At 42.5% G+C, this 24,080-nt stretch overlaps 1 protein-coding gene across 9 annotated transcripts in view; it reads left to right on the top strand.

Moving 5' to 3' along the window:
- Sytl2 (synaptotagmin like 2) overlaps window positions 1-24,080 on the top strand; it is a 105,936-nt gene that overhangs the window by 19,177 nt on the left and 62,679 nt on the right. For 8 of the 9 annotated variants that reach the window (XM_037197466.1, XM_037197463.1, XM_037197460.1 and 5 more), the window contains exon 2: window positions 22,546-22,576. The exons of the other annotated variant lie outside the window; for it this stretch is intronic. The gene's annotated coding sequence lies outside the window, so the exon portion shown is untranslated. The remainder of the gene's footprint in view (window positions 1-22,545; window positions 22,577-24,080) is intronic. 9 annotated transcript variants of the gene reach the window in all.

The following is a 24,080-nucleotide window of genomic DNA, read 5'->3' as shown; positions in this document are numbered from 1 at the left end:
ACCTTTCTTGATATCTGGAGCACGTACCACACCTACATGGACAGCAGGGATGCGTCCTTACATGATTTCCTATGCTAATCCTACATGTAGGGAATATACTTGGAGTGGTGTTCTGAATTTCGAGTCTGTTGCTTTTATGCACATCTGTGTGCCGTGCAAGATCACGCAGCAGGAGCAAAGCAAACAAATGGGAATGTGCAGAAGAAAGCCACAAGCTCCTCAAGGGAGGGGCCTGTGTGTGGCAGTCACGGATGGCTCATTTTCCATTATGAGCAAAGGCCAGGTGCATAGCTGTGGCCCAGATGCTGTTGCTTGGCCACATGACTGACAATATGCCTTAAACACTGGACACGGGACCATGTCCCATGTTTGTCTGTTCCTGCCTATGGATCAGCTAATATCTCCACTGCTTGGGCTCAGAGATACCCTTGTGTAAAGTGTTTGTCAGAGAATCCCTCATGACCCATGACACATCAAGAGCAAATATTCTGTCAGGCAGCTTGGGGGAAGAGTTACCACCCTGGGGTAAGAATAGGTTGAGGCACTCCCAGTTCTGAGGACAAACAACTTCCCTAGCAGCGAACTTAAGAGGTTCCTTCTCCTCCCTTTCAGGACCTCCAGTCTGCCATCCTTTCTCCTTGGTAGGTGTTTTTAATTTTTTTTTATTCTCTGCTGCCAATGGCCACTGCATGAATCCGTGGAGGAGATGAGCAAGTCCCAGACAAGGTCTCTTGGGGCGTGGCTTGTGGTGAGAGGGATTTTCACAGCGTCATCCTAAATGTCCCTAGTATCTTCATGTTGAACCAGCCCCTCCCATTTATTTCATCATCTTTCTTTGACGTTCTGATTGTGAGCCTAGACTTCACTGACAGCCACCTCTCCAGCGCTTCATCATCTTTATGCCTTTAATTTATCCACATGACTTTTGCTGTTACGGATGGAAGCAAATTTTAATCTTTAGAAGAGAGTACTAGCTTGTTTTTAACTATGATGTGGACATTAGTGCCTTGGGGTATCTGTGGGAGGGTAAAAACATTCACTGAGAATGAGATGAAGTTGGCTTCAGTCACAGCCTTGCAGGAGCCCAATACCATAACCGTCACATAGCAACTTTGCGAAGTATTGCCTTCCATTTAATGGAAACTCAGAGATTCAAAGATATTAGTCAGCACATGTTCACACAGCAATGATTAGCACAGCTCTCTGACCTTTACTAAAGTGATATACACTTTTGCTACTGGACAGGCTCAGCTGAGATGGCATTCCGTTCTTCGGAGGCCTGTGAGAAAGATGGGCACAGCTATGTCAGCCTTGTGAAGTACAGAGAAGTAGCACAGAGCATTGTGACTTTATAGTTGATCAAGTTTGTGACTGCGGAGTGCATTGACCCATCCCTTCAGAACACTTGCTCTGAGTTTTGGCTCAAGGCTCAGCTGTAGTATCCTGGGAAAGAACATGGAGGAGCTTTACCCTGGATTGGGGCTTCTTATAGATTTTCCACTCATCGCCTATTTTTACCAGCAAAATTCTATGAGACCATGCATAGACAGGCTATATAAAGTAGGTACAAAATCAAACACTTACTGATAATAAATTATAAGGAAATTTGTGAGGCAATTCTTTGGTACCCATATAATCTTATTGTTTATTAAAGATGAACACAAACACATACACGTGAGATGGATATGACTGCTTATTTTTTTATAGAAGATTAAATCTTGGCTGAATATTTGATACTAAAGGCTGTAAAGCATCTTCAACACTATTCAGGATTGATTAGCATTTTAATTTTGTAAGAATTGATGTTGACAATGCTTCTTTGCATACACACATGCTAGAAAATGCAGAAGTCTGTCTTAGGACCACCTCAGAAAGAGCAGGAAATTCTGTTGTAATCCCAGACCAAAGTTCACTGAATGATATTTTGAAATAAAACTTAAGACAGTAACTGAAATATCAAATATGCTAACACTATACAATCCTGAGACATACTAATGCATACTTACATGTAGAGAAGTGATGGTATGAAAACGCTGGAAATCTTTGTGTTCTGTAAATTATGACATTAACATTAGTGCCTGGGAGCAAACCAGTATGCTTCTATAAGAGCGGGAAGTCGGATTATAGTAAAAACACTGTGGTTGCTAACATACAGTCTTGAGTCTGCGTGGTAGTGTTCCAGACTACATGTTGGCCTTTGGTGGCATGAGAAGATGAGCAATGCAAACTGTGCATATTAGGCGTCCAGCTGCGGTGACGTCATCTAGTGCTATGTAAGTAAGCACTCCCGGAAACCCATGGATTCCGGACATGTGGAATTTCTGGTTGTTGTGTGTTTAAACATCTTTACAGTAGCTGAATTTTTTGAAACCCCCACATCCACCCAGTTGCATCACCCTACATGGGTCACAACGCACAGTCTAAGAAGCTTTGTTCTGAATAAGGACAGGCGAGTCCCACAGTACTTTGTGTGTGTGTGTGTGTGTGTGTGTGTGTGTGTGTGTGTGTGGAGACAGGAGAGGTTTTGTGTGTGCTAAACACTCCTTTCTTCCCCCTCCATGAAATGAGGCCCCAGCAGTGGCATGGAATTGTTTTAGGAGGTTGTAAAGTTAAGTTTTCCATTTTGGCCAACTATAGATTTGCACAAGATTAAAGGAAACAACACAGAGAAATCCACGTACCTTTAATTAGCTGTGGTGTGAAGGGCTAGAGATTCCCAGGGCTGATCTAAACTGGTCTATAAACCTGGATAAAAGAGACACGTTTTCTTCACCAGCTCTGTGGATCTGTGGAATTATGGAAAATAAGATTCAAGGTGCTATTTAAATGTTATTGCTTCTCTGCCTCCTCTTCTTCCTTCTTTCTCTCTCTTCTCCCTCCTTTATTTTTCTGTCTCTCTTGTGACTTAGCAATTATCCAACCTAGTCTCTCTCTCTCTCCCATCTTTCTGTTAATTTTTAAAGTTACATACAAAGTGATAGATTTCACTATGGCATTTTTAACGTGTGTATCATTTATTATACTTTGTTCTAATCCTTCCTCTTCTCTTTTACTGTCCCCCTAATCCCCCCCACACTAGTCTTTCTGCCCCCAAACATTTCTAATTCTGGCTTACCTGTCACGTGTATTCTCCTCTCTCTTTCCTCTTCCCCCTCTCCTGTAAGGTATCTTCCTTCCCCTCCTGGACTGCTTTCTCTGTTAGGATGGTACACACACACACACACACACACACACACACACACACACACACACACATGCAGAGGAGGGTACCACTAGTCAAATAGAAGCTCTATTTTCAGTTGGTTGAGAAATCTCCACACTGGTTTCTAAGGTGGCTGTACCAGCATACAGTCCTCCCAGCAGCGGATAAGTCCCCTTCCCCACATCCTCGCCAGCATTTGCTGTCATCTGTTTTATTGATAATAGCTACTGTGACTGGGTGCCATGAAATCTCAAGACAGTTTTAATATGCATCTCCCATGTAGCTAAAAATATTGAACACTTTAACGTATTCACTGGCTGTCTGAGAACTGTTCACTCAGCTCACTATTTATTGATTTGATGTAGGGCTTTGTATTGATTGATTTCATGCATTTATTGATTGGATATAGGGCTTTGTTTTTGTTTTGTGGGTGTGTGTATTGTGTTAAGTATTTGGAATTTATTCCATTTCCTACACATTAATCTCCGGTCTGATGTGCAGTTGGAAGCATTTTCTCCCATCCTGCAACTTGTCTCTTCACTCTGCTGATTGCGTCCTCCTCTGTGCTGAAGGCTTTTACCTCATAACATCCCATTTATCAGCATTTGAGGTGATTTCTACCAGAGACCTTTTCAGAAAGACTCTGCCTATGTCCATATCTTGAAATATTTTCCTTAATTTTTTTTCTCTTGCAGTTCAAAAACGCTGAGGTATTTGATTTATTTTCAATGATTTTTTTGTATAGGATCAGATATACAGCCTTAGTTTCATTCTTCTACCTGTGACTGTCCAGTTTGGCCAGCAGCATCTGTTGAAGAAGCTGCCTTTTTATCCAAATGTATATTTTTGAAAACTTTGTTGAAAATTGGATGGCTGTACCTGTAGGGTATATTTCTGGGTCTTGGTCTGCATGCCTGTCTTTTGTGCTGGTTGTCACCGTCTTGGTCAGGGCTATTATTGCTGTGACGACATACCTTGATGAAAGCAACTTGGGGAGGAAAAGATTTATTAGATCATAGTTCACTGTCAAGGGAAGTCAGGACAGGAACTCAAGCAGGGCAGGAACCTGGAGGCAGGAGCTGTTGCAGAGGTCATGGAGGGGTGCCTTGTTCATCATGGCTTGCTCAGCCTGCTTTCTTCTAGAACCCAGGACCACCATCTCAGGGATGGCACTACCCACAATGGGCTGGGCCCTTCCCCATTAATCACCAATTAAGAAAATGCCCTATGGCTGGATTTATGGAGGCATTTTTTTTTCTATAGACGTTCCCTCCTCTCAAATAACTCTGGCTTGTGTCAAGTTGTCATAAAACTAGCCAGTACAGTCACTATGTAGACAGGGAACATAAATGAGACCAGACACTCTGATTCCCAGCATAGCTCTTTCTGCTTAGTGTTGATTTGACTATTTGTGGTTTTGTTGTTGTTGTTTGTTTTTGTCTGTGTATGTGTGTGTGTATTTTTTCCATATGAACCTTAGAATTTTTTTCTAGCTCTGCTGTAGCAGGAATCTTAAAAGGTCTTATTAATAAAATCAAACCCGAGGCCAGTTATTGGGGTGAACACTGGAAGATCAGAGAGACAGAACAAGCCACAGTTAACCTCACCTGGCCGACTTCTCAGCTTGGTCTTGTTTCCTCAGACTGGAAGCTTCTGTGTCCTTATATCTGAATGACTCTCAGGTGAACTGTACTCCAAAGCCTGAAAGCTTAACCAGCCAAACGCTTAACCAGGCCAAATGCTTCTTGTTCCTGGTCCTCAAGCCTTATATATCTTTCTGCCTTCTACCGTCACTCCCTGGGATTAAAGGTGTGTGTCACCATGCTTGGCTGTTTCCAATGTGGCCTTGAACTCACAGAGATCCAGAGAGATTTCTACCTCTGGAATGCTAGGATTAAAGGCGTGTGCTATCACTGCTTAACTAGTGGCTTTTCTGTTCTCTGACCCCAGATAAGTTTATTAAAGTACACAATATTTTGGGGAACACAATACCACCACATTTCCTCTCTTTTTGTCTAAAATTAAAACTAATACAAGAAAAACTATCTCCAATAAGTATATACAATATATACAGTCAAGATTACATTAACAATGTCCAGTCCATTAACATTTGACAGATTCAGATAAAAACTCCATTATATATATTAACAATGTCCAGTCCAGTAACATCTGATAAACTCAGACCAAAAAATTTTCATTACTTATCTTATTTAAAACAAGTAGTTCCTTTTTAAAAGTAGATTCCATAATCTCCCTTTTTATCTTATCATATCCATATTCTCTCTTTTTTCTTTTCATAATACATTCATTAGTCTATCTTTTGTCATTTTTATATCTTTCCCTTTTTCTTCAGTGTAGATTCAATGATCTACCTATTTATCCTATTATTTCTTTATCATTTTTCTCAGAGTAGATTCAATGATCTATCTCACTCTGCAAAGAATATTATTGAGATTTAGATGGGGTTTGCATTGAATTGGAAGACTGCTCTTAGGTAATACAGCCATTTTTACAGTATTAATTTTGGCAATCCATGCTCGTGGGAATTCTTTCCATTTTCTAGTATATGTTCCAATTTCTTTTCTCAACATCTTAAAGTTTTCATTACAGAGGTCTTTTGCCTCTTCCGTTAGGTTTGAGTACCAGATGTGTTATCTGTTTCAAAGCTCTAGTGATCGGGATTGCTTTCCTGACTTCTTTCTGAGCAAGTTATTGTATAGAGAAGCTGCTGCTCTTGACATGTCGAGTTTACATCCTGTTACGTCATCAACTTTGTCTCTCACATCACAAATCTTCTGGTAGAGTCTTTAACATTTTTGAAGTACAGTATCATTATGGGCAAATTTGGATCATTTGACTTATTTTTTCCCTATTTGTATACCTTACATTTTTCTCCTGCTTTTTTGCTCTAAGACTTGGAGTACCATATTGACCGTATAATAAGACACTTGTCCTAGCTCTGATTTTAAAGGACATATATAGGTGTGTCATGTTAAGGTATGTTCCTTTTACTCCTAGTTTTTTTTCAGGTTTTTATCATGAAGGTCTGTTGATCTTTGTCAAAGGTCTGTTCTGTATTATCAAGATGACTCTATGTGACTTCTGTTCTTGGGCTGTTCATGTGCTGAATTATATTTATTGAGTTACATATTTCTATGCTTCTAATGTATGTAATCTAATAAATAAACATACAGTATTATTTAACCCATGATGATATATTTCCCTTCTCTTTAGTGGCATTTGCCAGCCAATATTTAGAGATGATTGTAATTATGGTCCCTAAATTTGAGATGAAAAAGCAGTATAGTCTCAATAGTTTTTCTTGATTTCTTTTGGTCATCTACTTTTTATTTTCTTAAATATAAGACAAAAAAGTCAGTGGAACATAGAATTCATGTCTTTAGACAAGACTTCTCTCCAAATCTCTCTCAATTTACTTGCTCCTTTGTGTAAGATGGTCATGGGCTTTCTTTCCTCTTGGTGGCTTTGGCTCCCTAACAGGAGAATCAGGCTGGAGGAATCTGAGGCATTCCGTGGTTCAGCAGCCCTGAACACTCAAGCTCTATTTTCATACCATTGTATTGCTCCATCTCCACCATTAAACTTTTGCAAACTGCTGTCCCTATTTACGAGTTCATCAAGCACTTTCACTGGGGAAGTGTCCTCTCTTCCAGAGTTGGTCTCTGAACAAAGGTGAGAATTCTCCTGGGGTTTGTGAAGGGAATTTCCAACTTGGAGTGGTGCTGCACTCTTATAACCCCAGCATTTTGAGTTAGAGGCAGGGGGATTTTGAAATCAGAGTTAGCTTTGGCTACATAGTAACACTCTGTCTCAAAAAAAAGGGCAGTTACCTTGTGAAGGTATCTACAATTAACACATAGACCTTGTGGTTAAGCAGTGTCCATCATGTGGTTGGGGAAAGGCTCCTGGGGACTCCATTCCTTGGGATTTTTGAGAATTTCAGTTAAGTTTGGGAATAGACTCTGAGCTAGACGTTAGAAAAATGAGTCAAAGTATGGAGTTCATAAAGGTCATCAATAAGAGATGAAGAGCCAAGGACTAACAAAGATACAACCCATCCCATCTGTACACTGGGACACTTCCACTGAAGAAGGCAGGGTGGTTTGGAGGTCAAGAGTGTGCACACTGAAGCTGGACTTCCTGTTCTTTTTAAAATACTACTGTGTCACATTGTGAGCAATCCAAGTGGTAATGACGTCAAGTGCTTAAAACAATGACTGGCATATTCTAAACGCTACACAAGCCTTATTGTTATTAATTAATATTGTTATTAATATTAACGGCTTATTCATCATCAAGAACACCTAGTCTCATCTCACCACAACACAAAACAGTTTTGTGACCCTAGATTATGTGTTTGCCACATAGAAGCTGAGCAATCAATTCTCTCAGACATTATCTGGGTATGCTCTCACTCAGTGCTTTATCTACATGGAGACAGCACCGGATACCACAGCTTAAGGGGCTCGGTTCCACAAGACTGCCTTTGCTTCAGATGATACTTGTAAATAATAGGTTGTCACTTCCACTTCTGACTGACTACAAAATGGAGTTCCTGCTGTTTTCTACCACTTGGTCTTGACTGAGTACAAGACCTCACAGAACTCCAACAGGCCTGTATGTTAAGGAACAGTGATCACTCAAGATCAATTAATTTAGTGAAAAATAATCCCACTCTTTGGAAGATTAAGCACTATCAAAAGAATGACTATGTAATTTCCTACCAACTGTGGGGTAGCTTTCCTCTGGCGTTTGAAATGAAACAAGTGTTAAGCTTGTAAGTTACTGTGGTATGGTTTGTTGTATCCCAGTTCTGCTGTGGCTCGAACTGTGTTCTTTCTTCACTCCATGTCACAGTGCCTATTGCTGGAAGGTCGCTATGGGAGAGGTCATCTTTTCAATGGCTTCTTTGTGAATGAGGAGATAGAGACTTCAGGAGGTTAAAATTGACTTTGGTTTTGCATTATGCCCCAGTCTTCTGTGATCAGACCCCTCTCAGCAGGGAAATGTACCCAGTGAGTCTCACATAGTATGCCCTTAGGATGGACTCATCCATTGTCCCCCATTGACTGAAAAACTAAAAATGAGTACTTGTTTACCTTCTCAAAGTTATAGGTAACGTTGTCTTAGTGAAATCTTTTTAGTTTGCTGTTCTTGCTTGGGCTTTCATTTAAGATTTGCCTCCACTGGGGTAAAAACAGAGGTTTTTTTAGGTGTTCACTCATGTTTGGAATTTTTCAAATGAAAAATACATACATACTATACACACACAAAAATACATACACACACACACACACACACACACACACACACACACACACACTGAAATGGCCATAAGCAGGGATTATACTCTTCAGTAAAATGAGCATGGTGAAAACACTCTCCTTTTGGTGTTGACCATAGCCTGGTTGAACTATCTCTATAAGTATGGTGTATCTTCATCAAAATAACAATGACCACACATGTAATCCTGATACCACCCTCCCAATATTCATCTACCTCTTAACCCAAATAAGCCTTGTTAGAACATTCTTCTGTAGGGGAGTGGGTGCCTGATTTTTACTCCCTGGTACCAGTTTGATGATTTTATAGACACTTAGCAATCACCCTGATAGCTTTCTCTGTATTACAGGATGATTTAAAAATTGTATGCAAATGATTCAGAATTAAGGAGGGGGGAGGGGAGGGAGAGGGGAGGAGGAAGAGGAGAAGGAGAAAGACAGAATTATCCCACTCTTAGAGAAGCTTAGAGAAAGATTGGTTGAAAATTGTCACACTCTTTAGAGAAACCTAAGTACTACTGAAAGAATGCACACATAATATACACACACTATACATACACACACTACACATACATACTACACAATACAATACACACACACAATAACACACCACACACATACATACATACACACACACAGAGTATAGTTAGTACAGTATAGTACCATGTGTACATCTCACTTCTTCTCACTAAGTAGCATTATTATTAGGTTTTTACTTAGACAACTCTTCATGTCTCCACAAAGCTTGATACCTTCAGTTGAGCTCAAGATGCCGCAAACCCTGGAAAATCTGCTGAAGAGCCTCCACTCTAGCTCAAGAGCTCCCTTTGCTCATTGCATTTGCTTCCCTGTTGGCATCACAGCTGATGTGGGGGAGGAGAAATTTCATTGTCAGAGCTGCTTTCCAAGGTTAGGTTTTGACTAACACAGTCACACAGCACCTGTCCCCACACTAGTCACACTGCTTGCTAGTTGCTTAGGGATGGAAATGAATCTTTTAAAAATTTCATTGTACCCTATATTGTATGAATTACTGTGAATTTCACCTAATGACTCCTGATGAAATAGATATTATATGTGGGTTTCCACATGTAATAAAATTATTAGAATTCTGTAGGGTTGACTCAACACTCACTGGAAGTTAGACCTATAGTTCTGAGAAGAGTAAATTGTCTTCTAGGGCAGTCGGGTGGTAGTGGGCGGCACACGCCTTTAATCCCAGCACTTGGGAGGCAGAGCCAGGTGGATCTCTGTGAGTTCGAGGCCAGCCTGGTCTACAGAGTGAGATCCAGGACAGGCACCAAAACCACACAGAGAAACCCTGTCTTGAAAAACAAACAAACAAAAAAAATTGTCATCTAGGTTCCCTTCCAAACACAGTTCTGCAGGTAACCTAGATCTTGCTCTCCTTTGTGTGTGAGGCCTTTTCCTTAAGTGTCTTCTGCTATTTGCAATCTCCCCACTGGCAGTTTGGCTGATACGCAGAACACTGGCTGTTTTTCGGAGCCAGGCCTGCTAGATTAAACCTCTCTGTGATCCTGAGGCTCTATCATCGCCTTGAAATCTTTCCAGCCATTCTCCTCCTCTCCCTTCCAGCATCAGGAACAGGTCCAGGTTGCTCATTAATTACATTCTTGAGGCTTGGTAGCAGCAAATGTGGTCCGGGAAGGCGGGCTTGCTGTGCAGGCATGTGACTGGTCACATCCACAGTTGGGAGCACCTTGCCGGGCAGGGTCAGCTACCTCGGATAGTTACGCAACAGTCAGCAATGCCAAGGTCAGATGATTTCATCCTCTCTCAGTGCTGTAGACCCCATTCCCTTTGCCCTACACGAGACCCCTCACAATACCCCCATTTTCCTAACTATTCCCCTCTCCTTCGCTATCACTATACCATATGGAAGGTGCTTAGATTTTTTGCATGATACAGCAGGATGACTTTTTTTTTTTCCTTGAGTAGTTTAAATAGTCTGCCTCTGTGTTTCTTTCTTCTCTCAGCTAGCTCAGTGGGGAAGCTGGCATTTACTTTGTCATTTGATTTTATGTGTGTGGGGAAAAATAATATTGATGGGTACACCTCATTTCGCAAGAGTGGTCGGCCAGCCAAGTGAGTAAGGTCAGGGCCATTAGTAGTCGGCCAAGGATGAGAACCCAGATTTTTGTTCCTCTAGGCAGGGCATAGCAAACCCTATAGACACAGGGTTAATGATCATTTACTCTTTCCTGCCTCTTGGGCTGCTTTAAGATTTGACTAATACCATCAAGTTCTTTCCTAGACCAGTGCAAAGGGATTTTTTTTTTTTAAATAAAGATTTAGGAAAAGTGCTGATGTGGCAACATCGTAACTCCTACCTGGACCCTAGACTCGGAGGTTCTTCACAGACATTGCTACATTGGAGCCACACGCAGAATGAAACTGTTGGCCTCACATGGCAAGTTTAACAAGTGAGTGTCCTAGGCATTCAGAGGGCCTGGGAGTGAAAGTCCAGCCCTGTTTGCATCCTGCAGGGTTCTAGGGGAGTTCCTGTGCAGAGCGCCACACACCTGGTCCTTCCTGCTGTCCGTATTTCTTCTCTCCCTGACGTGTCGTATAGAACTTAGGAGCTCCAGCTATCTTGGGGCAAGTTCTGACTCAACTGCTTAGAAGTGTTATGGACGCAAGTTAAGTCCCTTATTCTCTCTAACCTTCAGTGACTTTCCTGGAATGTGAATGATAGTGACTTTGATGAGCTTATACACTATAAGACTGGGGGAAGGGAGTGGAAGAAGATAAAATGTCTGTTTCTTTTCAGACTCTTCCACCAAGTGCACATCCAGCTAATGGACTGTATTAATTAAGTTTCTTTTATCTTCTGTCGCACATACATACTTTAGTGTTATTAGTGGTTAATAAGGCACTTTGATTTTCCTGTAGAAGACTACATTCTTCCTTGCTATTTGTTATTTAAGTTTCCAGCATTTGGTTGAGAAATCTTTGGAAAAGGAAGTGTATAATTATTCCTTTGGGCTCAGCAAAAGAAAAAGAAACCACCAAGCTGGACATCATTTATAGCTTTGAGTTGCCTTTTTAAGAACCGTGGTTCAGTTGGTTTCAAACCAATGAAAGTTTCTCGGGGATAAATGTAATGTATATTTTCAATCTTGGCAAAGATTATGTCATAGTTCTGAGCAGCTATATATGTTTTTTCCTAATATGGTAAAAGCTTGGAGAAAAGTTACTGTCTCACTTTTTGAGCAGAGAAAACACTTCTAAAAAAAAAAAAAAAAAAAAAAAACCCCGAAACGAAAAAAGAAGAAAAGAAGAAAGTTCTGATCTTTTGGAATAACAAGAAATGCATGTGGTACTTTGGTGAAATTTGGTACAAGGTCACAAAACATGGAGTGGCAGACATAAATCTGGCACTGGAAAATTCTGGGGAGTCAGACAGGGTATCTCTGCTTCCAGGGGAGCTTAGGTGAGTGGAGACAGGAGAAAAACAGACAGTCACTCTATAACTCAAAGCTAATGTGATTTGTGAGATGGGCTAGCCTCATCTTTCCAAAGAAAGCAGGTATGTGGAAAGATGCGTAGGAGTTTAAGGAGGCCTGGATGGGCCTTGCAGTAGGGGGAGCTGAATATCTCAAAGGAACAGAGGTGTGAGAGGTAGGTGTGAGGCACTTCCAGGAACTGCATAAGGAAAATGGAGAGGAAGGCTGGGGAAGATGTGGGGGCCAGTGTAAAGCTGGGGGCTTGACTGCTGTTTGGAGGCAGTGAGGAGTCATTAAACGTACCTCCTAAAAAGAAGCCTTAGACTGAGCAAAGACCTTAGGTCAGAGCCCACCACTTTATTAGATAAGTGTGGAAACTCTGCCGACAGAGGAGAGGTTTCTCATGGCCACACAGGTCATGAGGGGTTGATGGTATCCACATGTCTTTACATAGGGGTGTCAGGGCTGGATGAAATGAATGCATTTCATCACAATGAAATGTAGCATTGACCTTCTGAAGGCAGATTCTCATAGGAACGTTTGGCCAAAGATTTATCACGGGGGACTGTACTGTTTGGGCTAATGACCCCAGCATGCCTTTTTGCATAGTATTGCCTTTAAAGGAAAGGCCATCACTCCCTAGAAATGCTCTTTGGTTATTTTTAAACCATGTGGTAGGGGGAATTAGTGGAATTCCTAAGGTCATCTCCAGCTGTTTTTCTCCAAAAGACCAGCTGAATATTTCATGAGATTTGCTCATTAGGACTTCTATCCTTCTGTGAGGCATTGTACCAGGTCTGAGTCAGGGAAGTCTGGGAAATAAGAGCAGGGAGGGAGTCTGAGGGAGACTGAGCTGGTGCTGCTGCTTTTGGCATTTAGTATTAACCTTAACTGCAGTTCTGCATAAAGGTGGTCATTTCTCTCACCTTCTCATAGGCAGGGGGCATCTTAGTGGCAAATGACCACTTCCTCGAAGGATGGCTGGAATTTGAAGGGTCAGGGAGGGACCAGTTCACCACGATGCCTGAGCAGAAGTCCTGACCAAATTACCTGATCGTTAACATCATGTTACAGTTCCCATAATGCAATAACACTTCTTAGTCGAGAAGGTTACTCCAGCCAGATATTCCTTAAGACTTCAAGGAGGTTTCCAAGTGGTATTTGATAGCTGTGGCTATAACACGACTTCTTTTATGTCTTAGGGACTAATTGAAGGCAGATGAAGAAGGCATTCTTCACTTCCTCTGCACGGCACTATGAACCCTTCTGTTAGCCAAACTCAAGGGTATCTGCTAGGAGCTCATGCTGTGTTAGAAGATGAATAAGTACATATAATTGTGTAGCATTTTATTTACAAAATGCCTTCGGATATGTGGTCCCACTGGCCCCCTGTAGCACGGCAGCAAGGGAGTTTGGAGGATGTCTCAACTTCAAAGTGGAACAAATGAATGCTTAACTGAATGCTTTATTCTTGGTCAGCAAGCTAGTGAGTGGCCACATTTCCAATAACATGCTGTGGATTTAAATCTCACAATTTTCCCTTGTGACACTGCCAAATAGATTTGGAAAAGGGGGTCCAGTTTCCCCTCTCACAATAGAAATGGTTTAAGGGATACCTTTACAGGAAGGAAATTCTGCTGCACGTATGCCTGAATACTGAAGGAGAAACCATATCATGGGTTTTTAGACACAACAAGTCAAAACAACTTTATCTCACCAGTTCTGGAACAATGGTTGTTGTTTGAGGTAATGCTCAATGATGTCACAATAACAATGCACAATTATGCTAATGAAAACAATACTTATTTATTACTTGTCTGGGATAAATCATGGGTTAGTAGTATCAACCAAAGACAGATTCTGCAAAGTTTCCATCTTAAAATTTCTCTTGGGGATAGGGAGTTAGCTCAGTCGGTAATGTGCTTACCACCCAAGCATGGGATCTAAGTTTGAATCCTCAGCAAAGAGCCAGGTGCAGCGGCCACACCTGTAATTCCAGGGTGGGGAGGGGGAAACGGGCAGATACCTGGAGCTCACTGGCCGGCCAGTCTAACTGAAACAGTAAAATCAGGAGCAGTGAGCACCTCTGTCTCCAAAAAGTAAGGAGGAGAGGGACTGAGGAAGACTCTTGGCATTGATGTCTGGCTTTTATACACACCACTACACATATGTATATCCCCGTACATGCATGTCTGTGCTACGTGCACGCAAAGGAATTCTAACGGTGATGCTGAAAAAAGATCCAGTGTCCTTGTCCTCTGCCTTGAAACATCTGGAGGTGAGGTCATTCTTGTCCAGGTGGGCAGGAAACTTAGAGGAATGCTGCCAACCTTTTAGTACCTTACTCAATACTTAAAAGATTTTTGTCACTACCATGGGCAAGAAGCAGTGGCTTAAAAAGATGAACTGGAGAGAAATCTTCCCTAAAAGAGTGTGTGAGTCAGAACTGCATTTAGAAGTTACAATAATGCTGATGCATTCATTAGCGAGTCACTTGTCTTTTAGACACTGTCTATTTGCTTTATTCTTCTCAGGAACTTAGTAAGACCATTATGATTTTACCCATTTTACAGACACACCTGAAGCTCAGGGAAGCTAGGTAGCTTGTGCTGTGGGAGTACACATGGTTTGTATCAGTCTACCTGACTCCAAAGACTGTGTTCTTTCTTCCTAGGAGAGATGTAGCAGCATTCCAAGGCCTCAGTGAAAGAGTTAATATGGCTGGATTGCGGTAGGGGTATTTGTGACTGGAAGTGGGCTGTAGGAGCAGTTTTATGGGGGAGGTGTCATTCCAGCTGGGGCTTGAGATACAGAGAAGGTTTGACTGTAGAAAGATACTCGAGAAAGGTGTTCTGGATGGAGGAGGAAGCAGCATAAACAACCACCAGGTGATGATGTGTATGGAATGAGGGAGGAGTGGGTTGGCTGGAATTCAAGGGATAGGAAAGAGGCCGACGGGAAGGAAAGTTGACTACCGGCCTCAGACTATGAATGACATTCATACCAGGATAAAGAATCTGGGTTTTGCATCAGGAAAGCTCTGGAAGAAGGGTTTAAGTGGTGGTATAGCATAAGCAGAGTGAATCTATTAGATTACTTAATAATCCAATACCGATGGAGAACGAGGCCGGAAGTAGAACTGGAAGGAGACTGCAGGGGTCCAGTCAGCTGCACCAGGAATGATTGGAGAGAAAAATGTCCAGGTTGCCTATGGTTACTTATAGTCAGCAGGGATGCTGGGGAGGTGACTTAGGTAGAGTGCTTGCCTAGAATGTGTGAGGCTCTGGGTTTTATCCCCACTCCTGCAAAACAAAACAGAACAACTACGAAACACTAAACACACACACACACACACAAAAGCACAGAGGCCTAGCCAGCAAACTGGGAATTCAGAGACAGATGCACATGTATTGCTATTATGCTAAATTTAGTGACATTAAACACCAGCAGATTATGAATGAAAAGAGTCATAGGAGCTAAAATCAAGGGGCCAACAGAGTTGAGTTCCTCCTGAGGATTTGTTTTGTGGAGAATGTTTCCTAGTTTTTCCAGCTTCTAGAGGTGGCATCCCTGACTTCTTCCTCCAGCTTCACAACACACCATTCCAACTGTCTTCTTCCAGGTATCACCGCCTCTCCTCTGGTTGTCCTTCACGTAAAGATCCCACGGTTATGTTGGCTCTACCTAGATAATAGAGCATAGATGTTCTCCCTATGGCAAGACCCTTGATCCTATTTGCAAAGTTCTTTTTACTATATAAGGCAACATATTTACAGTTTCTAGAAAATAGCATGTGGAGATATTTGAAAGATGGCCATTCTGCCTACTGCAGTTACCAAATACACATATGGACAGGAAAAAATTTTATATGCCTCGTGTCATCCATCTTGACGTGTGTGTGTGTGTGTGTGTGTGTGTGTGTGTGTGTGTGTGTGTGAATTGACTTGATTTTCCTCTCTATTCTCTTTTCCTTTGTCCTTCAATTATGCAATAAATGAGGTACCAGCTATGTGTCAAGCCCATGCTAGGCACTGGGGACATGGTGATGCCAAGGACTCTGCACACTACGGAAAAAAATAAAATCAGAGTAGAATCAGAGCGGAGAAGTTAATGTAGAACCAGAGACCAAGATATCACACTTTTGACTTATATTATGCTAGAATGGGGGTCAAAACCTAAACGGGAGGATTGAGAAATTTTGACATTTTAAGAATGGAATCCTCTCACCAACTTCTCTCTTACCCATACTTCAAATTTAGAAGACTTTTTAAAGTTCTCTTCAAAGACCTCAGTGGTGGGGTCTGCATGAGTACGCCCATAGAAACCAGTAATTTTCTCCCCAAAATGGGGTGGGAGGGCAGGGGAGGGGAAGAGAGTCTCTTGAGGTAAGAGGAAAAGCAGTGGCGGTCATGCTCCAGCCTCAAGGCAACATGGGAAGGTGGAGGGCTAGGAAAACGCTGGAGCCTTCTTGTGAAGGGCTGTTTAGGGGCACTCACTATGCCCATTCTGTTTGACTTACACCCAAATGTCAACATCATGATAACCCTGTCCAGCATGTTTGGCTACCCTTGAAATACAGACCAGGAAACTAACCTGGAGTCCTTAAGGGTGTCTTGAAAGACTCATAAGAGATCAGTCGTCTTCCAAGAAGAGCTGGGAATTTTTTTTAAAGTTTTTCAGGTGATGCAGTGGCAAGCTTTGGGAACCCCAAGTGAATACATCTGGAGAGAGTCGTCCCTCCCTCCTCCCCAAGCCTGGCTGGGAATGTGCGTAACTCTACCCAAATGAGGCTTTTAAAGTCTAAGCTAATGGAAGCTCCAGTTGAGTTAACTTTATGTTTCTGGGTTAATTCCAATCTAGTTAATGAATCAGCTGGCTCCTCCACTCCCCCCTTTTAACTGTGAAACCTTGAGAATAATTAAATCTAGAATTTGTCTGTAATTCCTGCTTGCTATCAGTGTGTGGGTTTCAGGAATACTGTGAAATGCAGGCCAACTCATCTAATAATTTGTATTTCCGCTGAAACGGGATATGCCCTGTAGGAGAGAAGTTTTCTTTGAGTGTCCTGGCTCTAATGCCGGGCAGCTGTGCGACCTGAAGCCCTTGCCTAACTCCTGTCTGTCTCAGTTTTCGTGTATGCACAAAGACCTAGTGAGGACTCCGCAGCTGTGACCGTGGGGGTGGGCGTGGGCATTCACTCTTGCCACAGCTGGAAAACAACTGGCTTGTAAAGGAATGTGTTCAACCTTTAGTGATTGCTGAACCAGTCATCAGCCATTTCTGACCTACTGGGGATCTTTTTTTATTTTTTGGTTTTTCGAGACAGGGTTTCTCTGTGTAGCTTTGTGCCTTTCCTGAAACTCACTTGGTAGCCCAGGCTGGCCTCAAACTCACAGAGATCTGTCTGTCTCTGCCTCCGGAGTGCTGGGATTAAAGGTGTGCGCCACCACCACCCGGCTGCTGGGGATCTTTTATAATGGTCAGACAGACACATCATGTGGGGGGACATCTTAGAAAATGCACATTTCTGGACATCGGCACTTGCTGTCGAGTCTGATGATCTGAGCTTGGTCCTTAGGATCCACCTGGTAGAGGGAGAGAAATGACTCCCCCAGGTTGTCTTCTGACCTCTACATGTGTGCCTTGGCATACTCATATCCATCTACACACATCTACACACACATACACACACACACACACACACACACATATATACACACACACACACACACACACACACACACACACGAGGTGGGGAGGTGTGAATCTTAAATGGTCTTATTAATGAAAACAAACCCGGAGCCAGATATTGGGGTGAATGCTGAAAGATCAGAGAAGCAGAACAAGCCACAGCCAACCTCACCTGGCCAACTCCTCAGTTGATCTTGATTCCTTAAACTGAAAGCTTCTGAGTCCTCATCCAAATGGATCTCAGCTGAACTGCTGCTAAAAGCCAAAAGCTTAACAAGACTCTAGTTCCTGGTCCTCATGCTTTATATACCTTTCTGCTTCCTGCCATTACTTCCTGGGATTAAAGGCATGTGTCATCATGCCTGGCTGTTTCCAGTGTGTCTTTGAACTCACAGAGATCCAAATGGATCTCTGCCTCCGGAATGGTAGGATTAAAGGTGTGTGCTATCACTGCCTAAACCTATGTTAAATATAGTGGCTGTTCTGTTCTCTGACCCCCCAGATAAGTTTATTGGGGTGGGTGCGCAATATGTCAACCATAGGGGGGAGGAAGGGAAGGAGGGAGAGTTTAAATAAATAAACCCTGTCAACTGTGTGACTGAACTGGAAGTGTTGAGAAGGGCAGCAGCCGCCGAATCCAAAGGTGAGGCTGAGGATTGAGCTCTAAAGTGTAAACTGCTCACTGGAAAGCTCTCCAGATAAAACCCAAACAAGTACCCCAACCAATGAATGCACAAATCTCAACACAGAACAGAAGAAGGATGAAAAGACAAGCCACGTGGCTCCTCTAAAAGATCATTGCTCCCTCACAACAGAATTTAAAGATACAAAAGAGGGTAAAATGCCAGATACAGAATCTAGAAGTTTATGTATGAAAATGGCCCAGAGGTTACAAACAGATGGATGAATAAGTTAAGGAAATTAATCCAGAAGAAAGAAAGCCAGAGACAGATGAGAAGAGCAGCAGTATGGATGCCAAGGGGACCATGAGATAAATGTGGCTGCAGGGGACCAGGTGAAATGGAGCCGGCGTGTAGAAGTGACCCGCTGGCTGAACCTTGGTGCAATGGTGTTAGCTTTCATGCCTGGTTGCCCGTGCCTGTGGTGGAGGATATTCAGGAGAGGCCTTTCTTCCGGTGAGGGAGACATGGAAGGATCCTGATTGTCCTTCCTCCACCCTCAGCTTCTCCTGCGGCACCCGTGGGTTATTCCATGCACCCTTCAATGCCACTGTGATTAGAAAGGCTATGAGACGTTCAGCTCTGTGTGCAATGGGGCTGGTAAGTATTACTACCAGGAACGAGAGATCACTGGCCAGAGCTTTTCTTATTTTTATTTTATTATATTTTTGGTTAAGTACCATTCTCTCCAACTCAGACATATTTGTTTTGGCTCTTTTTCTATCGTCCAGTGTATTTTCCCCTTCTTTTTAGATTTGATCCTTGATGTCATGGGACTATCAGAACAAGGATGGGTTCTGGCTCCCTTCTTGTGGCAGAGCATGCTGGGAAAGAGATTCTTTAACCTGAGTTTAGTCAGCAAGATGATTGAGGCTGAGGCTGCAAACCCAGATTTCCTCTTTGCTATCAGCAAGAGCAAGTGCTGCTATGGTCTAGTTTTCTCTCTCCGGTTTTGTTTTTAGACACTTGATGGGAGGAGCACTCCCTTTTGTAGCTGAGCCATGACAGGGGTGACACAGCAAATGTCAATCAAGCAGTGCACAGTCAAAGCTCTCCTGTTTCCCTTCTGTGTCGCTGTTCCTAGGACTTCACAGGTGCCCTAGTTTGGTTTCTGCCGCTGTGAACAAAAGCAACTTGAGGAAGAAAAGATTTATTTGGTTTAGACATCCTGATCATAATTCATCATCGAGGGAAGTCAGAGCGGGAACTGAAGCAGGGCAGAAACCTAGAGGTAGAAGTTGATGCTGAGACCATGGAGGAGGGCTGCATATTGGCTTGCTTCACATGGGTTGCCCAATCTCTCTCTCTCTCTCTCTCCATCTCTCTCTCTCTCTCTCTCTCTCTCTCTCTCTCTCTCTCTCTCTGATATGGCATGGTTCATAATGGCCTGGGCCTTCCCACATAAATAATTCATTAAGGAAATGACCCTGTAGACATGCCCACACGTCAATCTAATGGAGGCAAGTTGTCAGTTGAGGTTTCTTCAGTTTGTGTCAAGTTGACAAAACCAACCACCACACTATGTGTCATCTGTATGGTCCTATGTTCTCACCAGCACTTTTTAATAATGTCCCTAAAGAAAAGAATGCACTCACTCATCCTCATGGGATTCTTAGATTCTTCTCTAAGACAAGAGTCTAAGAGAAGCCATGTGATGGTCAAACCCGGTACAAGATCTGGAGCTAGAACCCAGTGGGTAACGTGGATTTGAGTTCTTGCTCCTGGTCCTAAAGCTGGGTTTATGGGAAGTAGATGCTCTATCCCCCCCCGCCCCGCCCCCTTCTTTAATTTCTACCAATATTTTCATTCCTATTTGAGTGGCAGTTGCTGCGGACACAAAACTCTCAGAAACCCAAACCATACCTCTAAATCAGTGGGTGGCAATGAGTGGACCTGAGTTTGAGACGGGCTGATGTCTATTGTGATAGTCTGAGTCAGCTGCTAATAGAACACGGCAGAGGGACTCCAACCTGGCCTAGAGCCATTAGAGAAGGAGACAGGTACAGTAAGTAGCATGTAAATTAGGAACCAGAAGGCAAGACTAGCCTATGCAAAGACCCAGTGACCAAAGGAACTGTAGGTGTTCAGCATGGCTGGTTCTGAAGGGAAAGAACTTGAGGAAGAAAGAGGTGTGAGTTCCCAGGCCATGTTAAGGACTTTTAGCTTCAGTTATTGGAACATGAAAAGACAGCAAAGGGTTTTCAGCTTAGCATATGTTTTGTTTGGAGCTGAGATATAGAACGATCACTTGGCAGCATGCCAAAGATGGGTGGGAGACTGAGCACACAGGAAACTTTCTACTCACCGCTGTGATACTTCTGTGACTCATGTGAATCAGTGATGCCTGTGAATACAGGAATGTTCTTTTTTTGGATTCCCCTCCTTATAGATATTATTATCCCCTTCTAGAGGGAGGGGATGGTAAGAGTGCCAGGCACTTCAGGGGATATAACATCTTCTTATAGCCATGAGGCAGCGATTCCTTTATGCTTTAAGAAGAGACTGATGGTCTACAAACAGAAGAACTTTATTTTGCCACCTCATTTTAAGGAGTCTGTGTCGAAGTGGGCACCGAATAAGATGCCAACAACAGGTTGGGCTATCATGTCAAAACAATTGGTAAATGCCAATCTCACTTGATGGCAAAAGCCTTCTTTGGGCTCAGCCTCTTTGTCAAAACACAGAACCCACCTCAGCATTTTTCTGTGGAGGAGCAGAATGAGTACCAGGCATGTTGGGGGCACTTAGGAAACATTCACTCCCTTCTCTCTTTACCTGCCTCTCCTCAACGCTGCTCCATCTCAGACTGAGAGCCAGAACCTTACAGTCCTTCCAATACCCAGTGCAGTCTGGACCCCTTCCTCTCTCACCTGCTCTTCCTGTTATCCTGGCTCACTCTGTGGTACCCAGCCCTAGACAATTTGTGGTTTTCACTCCCACCTCAGGGTACTCTGATATCAGCATGGCACATCTCTTCATCTTTCTCAAGTTTTTGTTCAAATGTCATGTCAGTGGGGCCTACCCTAACCAAATCCCCCTTCTCTCACATGGTTACTCGACTTCCTCTTCTGCTTTTTTCTTCCGTAGCGCTTGCCACCTTCCAACACGATACATAGTTTGATTATTTAGACTGTGAAGTTTAGAAAGAATTGGTTGTATTATTTAATGTGGCCAGTCTCTTGCTGGTCGCACGTGAGGTCTACACAGCAGGAAACACTTCTCCTTGCCCTTTGCTGCCCCTCTAGTGTGTGGAAGTATACAGGGCTCTCTATTGGCTGAGTGAAGGAATGAAAGAAACACTCATTTAGCTCCTAGCTAAACGCCATCTGAAGTAGTGGGAACAGGTAAGGATGTGGTTCTGAAGAGTCTCAGCCGCCCTGGGGCAGCCTCTTACAGTCTGCTGGGCAGAGACCCCTGGCTACCCACCTACGAGGAGAGGGTTCCAGCCCTGCACCACATTGGAAAATGAGAAAATTACCCTCTGCCTTGCTGACAGCCTGCCATAAGAGGAGCTTTTATTTTTGTTTTTGCTTTGACCCTTAGACATCAGTACACACAAGTACCGGTTAGCTTGCCTTATTTTCCTTGGAGGTGTGGAAGCCAACATTGTGCCTTCGGCAGCCCTTCCCATTACTACTGTGAGACGACTGGAAGTGTTTTTTCTCCTCCTGTCCCAACTCCTTGATCACAGAAGCAATCTCTTACTCAACCACACGGCAGTGCAGGGAAGGTCTCACTGTGGGTGCAGTTCTAAGTATGTGGCTTAGATCCATCTCCTTGCCAACCTTGGGGACCTGAGGAAGTTGCTCTGTGTAAAAGAGGAGAACAGAGATGACTGTGTCTTGGTAATGGTGTGCGTTGAAACTGATTGACTGATTTGTTCATGTATTTATTCACATCCAGAGATTCAGTAAAATAGAGGGGTCTGAGAGCAATTATAGTAGGGAATCTCTCTTTCAATAACATATAACACTCACTATTGTAGTTATAAACAGATAAAGGAAATAAATATCCATATGTATTCATGAAATATATATTCACATATGTATATATACACATATTCATATATATATATGTACACACACACACACACACACACACACATATGGCAAAGGAGGAGGCTTTGTATCAGCTAGGCTTCTGCTGCAAATGTGAAACTTTAGTGGTTTCTAACAATAAGCATTTGTTTCTTTCTTTTGTAGCTGTGGGTCAGCCAGAGTGATCCTGAATCAGGTGGGTAAGATTCAAGTCTGTTACAGGGAGGGCATGAAAAGTTAGGAACAACAATTTAATGTATTCTAGGTTTTACTGCTGGCTATAGAAGTTAGTAAAGGCTTCATGGAGGTGGTAATTTTGATCTGCCTTGAAGAATGAGCAGATTCCAAGGCAGACAGGCAGGGTATAGCTTATGCCAGTACATGAAGTTTTTAAAAAGAGACTATTGAAATGATGTATTCATATAGATAGATAGATAGATAGATAGATAGATAGATAGATAGATAGATACAGATGTGTGTGTGTGTGTGTGTGTGTGTGTGTGTGTGTGTGTGTAGTTATTGTGGCAAGATAAAAGAGCTACAGGAAAATGAAACAAAGTCATCAGTTTCTGTTTATGAAGCTAAAATTTCTTATCACAAAGACAAATGGAAAACAGACAACCAAGCAAAATCTTTGGGTGTGTGAGTGAACATTTATTTTTCTCCTTTAAAAATGTTGATCAAAATTGTTTTCATACAATATATTTTTATCATAGTCTTCTCCTCTCCTTACACCTCACAGTTTCTCCCAACCTCCCTTACCACCCAACTGCATGTTCTCTCTCTTTATCAAAAAAAAACAAAAAAAACAAAAACAAAAAATGAAAATCAAAACAAATTACAAAAAGAAAATCAATAAGAAAAAAAACCAAAAAAGTTGGAGTCAGTTTTGACCAAGCACAGTCTCATTTGGCAACAAAAGTCTGGGCTCCAAAGCGAGGCCAGGATGTATTTTCAGTGGCTGGTTTTGGTACAGGGTGCAAGATACATTCTTTTTATAGTCACTGCTTTACTTAATCATTACAGCCTGTGAAGGACATCCTAATGCTGAGTATAAAGGGCAGGTAAGACCTCGGGTGGAGTAACTTGATTAATGGCTTATAGCTAGCAAGCCAGTGGCCTATGGTAGCTGCCCAGTAGTTCTGTTTTGCAAGGTATCTATAAACTCCACTCACTTGTGTACACATTTTTTTTTCTTCTTAAATGGGGCTGCTTTAAGAATTGCTTAAGCACATGGCTTTGAGAGTCTGTTCCACATAGGCAGCTCTAGACTTGTTAAAAGGACCCATAATCGAGTAAATCATCTCTAAGGTTTTGCCTCATGGCATTCTTCAAATTTCACCCTCTTATTTCACCCATTTTTAGGATACTTCTAGTAAAATAGGATTCTTACCTGTCTTGTGACTCAAAAGTGCTGACTTGGCATGGGGGTGTTTTGGAACCCTCTCTCTTTCTTCCTTTCCCCCAATTTATATGTGCATATCATTAAGTGTTAAGAAATGAAGAAAGACAAGCTTGGCAGGTTCCTCCAGGCCTAGTGAAGGTTGGAGGTGCAGCTGAGCCAACAGTAACTACAGCATGTGCTAGATCTGCCCAGGGTGAGTTCTGCTGCATTACAGAATACAGATTGACGCCAGCAAAATGCTCCCACCTGCAAAAGCGGCAATCACTTAGAATCTCTATTTTCTGTTTTTGTTTTT

This window comes from Peromyscus leucopus, chromosome 1, assembly GCF_004664715.2.
Source record: "Peromyscus leucopus breed LL Stock chromosome 1, UCI_PerLeu_2.1, whole genome shotgun sequence".
Lineage (NCBI taxonomy): Eukaryota > Metazoa > Chordata > Mammalia > Rodentia > Cricetidae > Peromyscus > Peromyscus leucopus.
This window is presented reverse-complemented; position numbering and strand designations above follow the sequence as displayed.